This window comes from Crocodylus porosus, unplaced genomic scaffold, assembly GCF_001723895.1.
Source record: "Crocodylus porosus isolate Cpor-Errol unplaced genomic scaffold, CroPor_comp1, whole genome shotgun sequence".
NCBI classification, from domain to species: Eukaryota; Metazoa; Chordata; order Crocodylia; family Crocodylidae; genus Crocodylus; species Crocodylus porosus.
In genome coordinates, this window is record NW_017728886.1 from 228,230,061 (window position 1) to 228,236,777 (window position 6,717).

The following is a 6,717-nucleotide window of genomic DNA, read 5'->3' on the forward strand; positions in this document are numbered from 1 at the left end:
GAGGGGGCTATGGGGTGGGAGGGCACGAGCCCCCCCTGAGATTGGCCACTGTCGACACCGTCGCTGGCATCTGCGGATAGTCACCACTTCTACCCCCACTTCACTGCCGGCACTGCTTCAGCTGCCTGCGGGCAGTTTCCGCTCAGCCCACCCTCGCCTCTGACATCACTGCAGTTGCCTGTGGGCGGTCCCTGCTCGCTGCCCCCACGCCCCCACCACTGACACCACCACCTGCAGGCAGTCACCGTGCCCCCCACAGCCTACAGGAGCACGAGTTGTTCATGGTTCAAATCCCTCTAAGTGAGGGAGTGCTTAGAATCTGAGTCTCTAACTTCCTGGGTAAGCACTTTAGCCTTCCTGGTACTGGGTTTTAAAATGTAAGTGGATATTTTTCCATCTAACATGTATACTTCATGAATTCTGGCTCCCTGCATTTTCAGAATCTGAGTGCAAGTACACAGCCACAATGGGTACACACCCACAGCCACAATTGTGCCCAGCCAGTGTATAGCCTATTCCACATGCCCGGTCTGCTGTTCACACTTATGCATCCAAGTGTGGAAGTGCTTAGGCAGCTAAAGAATTGCCATTTAGACACATAAAGAAATAGAAGTTCACCCTGAGTGAGTTTTTCAGAAGTAACCCCTATGCACTTCATTATGAGTACATTGATGGAAATGTACCAGTGGCCACTTTATTTAATCCTTTTAACACAGACTACCTTTTACTGAGAACTAGTTTATTCCAGCTAGTTTAGTGACAGAAAAAAATATTTGCTAGGTGGGAGTTGGCACCAATATTTTAGAGCAGGCATTTTTTTTGCAGTGCAAGATTACAGTGAATCCTCTTGATTATCCTGACTTGGAAAAGGACAGCACATTTACCTAGCTTAACATGTCACACTGGGATCGATGTCAAGAAAAAAAATAACTCTAGGAGCAACAGGGGACTGTAAACATTCTGCACATGTTGATGTTTCTCTGATAATGCTGCTTTGAGATGCAATCTTCTGTCACACGGACTTATGGACATTAGTTTAACTACAGTTTATTTTCCATTTACACATACTGTACACACAGAGCCAATCAGGATTTTACAATGGCCATGAGGTTTGGTAGCACTGGCATGCAAAATAATATTTAAATATTCTGTGACTTGGTGAAAGTGTGACCTGGCTGGTATACAATGCTTTATATAGGTGAAACCAGCATGACTGGGATGGCAAATGACGTTTCTTTATTTTTTTTTAAGGGACACAAGCAGCAAACAAAAGCTCACACACACCTAAATAGTCCGTTTTTATTGAAAATCCTTATTAGCTCCAAACATTTTCCATTTAAAGTGAATATTCTCATTTTTTCTAAGAAAAGGTTTCTAATGAATAGTAGCCTAACTATTCAAGGATCCGAATGTGATTGAACACACCTGAATTGTTAACAGGGAAAAACCTCTGAGATTACATTTGACAACAACAGAATAGGACAGGTCCATTAGGAATGTTAATAGCTCAACAGATTTTTTTCCCCCTTTGGTACTAATGTTAGCTTTACCAAATCACTCCAAAACAATAAATCTTTGTGAAATTCAGCAGTTGCTTCTGCAGTCCGGCAATAAACCATCTTGTACTTTTGGAAAAAATAAGAGAGGTAATATACTCTCTAAATGATGTTGTTACAACACCTGTCTCCTAATTCATTTTCATTGGCTATCGTATGTAAGAACCTATCATTAGGCACCTATGTTAGTGAAAGAATAATCTTTTCCTTGCAATATTTATATGTTTTATGTGTAGGCTTGCATGTCCTTTCTGAAGTTTTCTAACATGCAAAATGCCATTTCAAAATAGGAAATATTTGCAAAATCTAATTGCCATTTAAGAAAAACAAGGGTGTATAATGGCAAGGTTTCACACACAAAATTTCACGAAAGTTTTTAGTTCCCTTTATCAACCCCCCCCTCCACAGCCACCAGAACATATGGACCTCTCTTTGTGCAAATCAGCAGGCTTTGCTTAAAGTGGATGTTTCTATTAACACTGTGACTAATTAGTGAAAACAAACATGTGTATGTCTGATCTCTGCTAACTGCCTCCATCAACCCATCTTTTCTTCCTGCTTCCTCAAGCTAAGGGATTAGTGTTACTCGTGAATGTACAGTGGCCACTCAGCCTGTTAACTGGCATAAGTAACACAAGTCAAGTTCCTTCAACCACAAGTGATATCAGATTTCAATGTATTTTACAATGATAAAAATATGAAAAATGAAAGCCTGATAAAAAACCTCATTATAGAAATTAAACAAAGGACAAAAATGCAATCACAGGCAGTTAGTCATATTTCACTCCGCACCCACTATGCTGCTCACTAGAATCAACCCAGTTGTAAGTGGGTGTCTAGCTATTTTGGGCTGGAGAGTCAATGAGTGCACTGGTTATAAAAACAGACATGATTTAACCATGTATGCCCAAAAAGACCTTGTAGGCTTGGGGTCTATACATGGCCAGATCTAGGATTTTGAAAAGTGTGTTGTACATCAACACACATTTTTTTCAGGAAAAGAGAAAGTGGAAGCTTTGTCAATATGCTAGGGGCCTAGCACTATATTATTCAGTTTCAGATCAAAGCAAAAGAAAAATTATAACTCTATTGGAATGTGCCCTAATTTGCAACTAGATTATATACTGATAGTAACCTTTAAAAACACCATAAACTAGGCAAATAATAAAGGAAAAATATTGTTTCATTAGTCTTATCATTATAGTTAAATGTACAGCTCTTTTTCAGCTTTTAGTATAAAATCTAGCTTCCTTGAGCATCTTGACAGTGCACCCAATACATTCAGTGTCACCAATTCCACATGAGTCAAGGTTCATATGAGTTAAGGTGTTTAGCCAGAACTCAAAACAGTCTGCAGCGCTGTGAATAGATAAGAGACATTACCAAGAATGGTTAACAAATAGCACAACTGCAGAAGAAAGGATAGCCTCAAAGCAGAACATCAGCTCCCTAGTCTCTGCCTCTTCTACCTTCCTCCCACAGCCTTTGCCTCTCGCCCCCAACTCCCCAGTCGCTGCTTCTCCCTCTCCAGCTCTCCAGTCTCTGGGGTCCTCCTCTCCCCACTTACTGTCAGATGCCATGTGGGCTGCTCCATCCTAGAGCACAGCCCATGGAAGTTCAGCCTTTGTCTGGCCATGCAGTAGTGTTGGTGCTGCTGATTGGCCAGGCAGGGGAAGGAGTTCCTTGCTCTGTGCCCAGAAGAGACCCCAGCCCAAGGCAGAGCAGAGCCATGTCTGACAGTAAGGGGGAGGAAGCAGGGGGGAGGGGGCGGAGAATTTGTGGAGAGAAAGTGGAGATAGGCCAGGAGGCTGCTGTGTGTCTGACTCTGGCCCTGAGTCCGAGTTGGAACGAGAGAGTCAGAGCCACATCAGCCACCTGCTCCCTCCTCCACTTTATAGGGACTTTGAGGGGGAAATCCTCACCTTATCTTTGAATGTAAGATGTTTGAGCATTGACATGTCAATGCCTTCCAAAATCTATTCTTTTGTTAGCTCTGCTCTTGAAGAAGTGGCCAATCAGGCACTGAACATTTGTGGACACTGGTGAAACAGAACAACTTGGTGCATGTCTCTTGCCCAAGCATTGGAGGCTAGTTAAAGCAGCTGGCAAGCTGAAAGAGGCTGCAGGAATAGATTTCATAGCTACCACGAAGCATGTTATTGGTCTGACTAAATAGCAGTGGGACTGGTTATCAGTCCAGTTCAGTACAAGTTAGAGGTAATGATGCAAAAATCGCACAATTCTACATCTGCTGGTTTTCAGAACGCACACACTGGTTTAGAGGCAATTCCTTGTCATTCCTCATATTGTTGCACTTCACATGGGGCGTTTCCTTTCTAAAACAACTTGCCTTTGGGCTTAATGATTTATAAGGAAACAATTCTGTCACTGCACTGTGATGTTTAATTCTTCCTTTGTCATTAGTGTCTGTGTAGTGCAGCTTGAGGATGCCAACATGGTCAGTGAACTGTGCATGCACTTGGGTTTGTGCCCATGCCTGGAAGCTGGGGTTTGAGCTAGACAGAACAAGATGGCCTTAGCCTTTAAAGAAAGACTATTTACATTCTTTGCTTCATCTACCCTCTGGTTTATGTGCCCCCATGATAGGTTTCTTGTTGCAATAATAAATACTTAACTTCTCATGCAGCACTTTCATCTTGGATCTCAAAGTGCTTTAAAGGGTGAGTAAGTACCATTAGCTCCATTTTATGGCTGGAAAAACAGCAGCACAAGTGTGAAGCAACTTGCTCAGTTGCACAGCTAAGCATCAGACCCATTCTTGTCCATTGTACTATTTTCCCTCTGCTTCCATTTCAATCACCCTTTCATTTCAGTGGTTCCTTCTTTCTCTTTGCTCTTCACATTCTAAATCTTGTGATACAGTGTGAGGAAAGAGCAGAGAATCCGAGAGGTAGGACTAAGAGTTTGAAGGATGGCTTATTTTAGATTGATGTCAAGGTATCTTCTCTACCCCTTCTGGATGCTAGAGAAGTACTAGTATGATCCTTGAAGTAAGGGACATTAGCTGAGAGCTCTGATTAGTGCTTATCTGCCTCTGCCTGCCCTTTCACATGTTAATTTTTATTGTCACAATTATCAAAATAACAGCAAAGCCATAGTAGATACTGGATCATACAGAAGATACCCACACTGATTACTGTGAGGCCTGAAGGGCTAGGGACAGACATTCAAAAAGCCTGAGCTTGAATGGATTTATTTTTTGCAGGTTAGTCCAACCTGGCTAGGCTAAATCAGTTTTGTAACCAGACAGACATCCCTGAAATGCAGGCAAATGCCTGCAGCAGCTTAGGCTAGAAGCCGGGGGGTGCTAAAGCAGCCCTCCCTTCCCTTTTACAGTACTGAGTTGAGGGGGGACATAGCCGGGACCGGCAGAATACTCTGATTAGCCCAGCAGTGTTTATCAGCCTATTAAGAAAACAACAGAGGAACATTAACAGTTACCTGTTGATTCAGCACCAACCATAGCCAGCATGTGGTCTGCTAGCTAATACACAGACACCTTCTCAGCAAGGCAGAGGGGAGGGGGGAATTCCTGCTTAGCAGGAAGTGGTGAGAGGGAGGTGGGGAGCAATTTACAGTCTCTGGAGCTGCAGCCAAGGAGGAGAGGGGAGGGGGAGCCCTGCTGTGGAGCAGAGAGCCCTACCTAGTCCAGAGAGCATGCTGGGATGCTGGGGGAATCTGATTTATCCTAAACCAGCAAGGGGTCTGGGACAGACATTGCATAAACTCATTTGAGCCAGATCAGTTAAGCCTGATATGACATTCAACCAGGTTTATCTCAAACCAGTTTCAGCCATTTTCAAACTGGTTTATGTGCACTGAACATCTGTGATGTTACAGGTTTACACCAGTTTCTGATCACTTAAACTGGTTTATGTGTAATCTCTGTCCCTAGCCCTGATGACTGAGCTGCTCTATCACCGCTGAGGGTGATCACTGAAGAAAAAGAATGAAGCTGTTGGCTTCGCATCATGTCATGGGGAGGAAGCATGTACTGGTGCTCTGTGTGGTTCAATACAGGTGTTCACTCTATGGGGACTTCTACTGCATCTAAAAGAAATTCTACTAATTCAATAGGATACAGTGTTTTTTTCCCCTTTCATTGTGGTTTAAAACAGGTAAGTCTTAATTTTCTATTGACACGGAAAGGACAGAAATAAAAACTTGCTTCTCAGTTAGTTTACTTCTGCTATAAACTTCTGCTATAATAAGATGAGACTATGGTTATGGACACCTGAATGATTACTGTGAACTAAATTACCCCAATGTGTTCTACATAAAGATACCACACATTTTGCAAGTGGTTACTTTATCTGGATTCAGATTATTTACTGTGTAGTAGGACAGTGTGTAGTATATTTGCTCCACTTTTACTTTGATGGAAAGTCAACTTACAATGTAGAAAATGTGCTGTGTACCCACCCCAACTGAAACACAGATACACCGTTACATTCCACCTGGATGCCAACAAGTTGTTAGAGCACCAAAGAGAACTACAGAAGGATGCAGGAGTAGAGAATCAGCCATAAAGAGTAGTTAAATCAACTATAAAATACATATTTATATATAGAAACCCTTCTCCCCCCCCTGTGGTCAAAGCATTGTGAATGTGCAAAAGCTATGTTTCCCAAAGTTATGGATTCAGAGGACTGGGATAATGCAGTTCATGCCACAAATGGGAACATAACAGTTCTCATGCCTCACCTGTGGGAGCAAAATTTCCCTTTTCTGCAAACAGTCCTCTTTTGTATCCCTCCAAGAAATCAGGCAATACCAGGTTTGACATGGTTATTCTTCTGCAAATCACATCCTCCTTAACTTGTTTTAATCAAGGGACCTAAAGAAAAATGTATTACATTAAAAGGGTTGTCTAAGTATGTCCCAGCTATGTAGTTGATCCAATAGAAGGTATCACCTACCTGACTCAAGGTTCAGGTAGTAGTATTTCTAGGTCAAGTGCATTGAAAGAAGAACCAAGGACTACACCTAATTTTCCCCTCAGTTTATACAATCTTAAAAAACCCCCTAAATGATAATGCTATAAAGCAGAACCTCACAATTTAAGACATTCAGCAGGTCAGTATGTTTGAAGTGGGCTGGCAGCTGTTTTCCCTTTTTTAGAAGCTCCATTTTTTGGAAA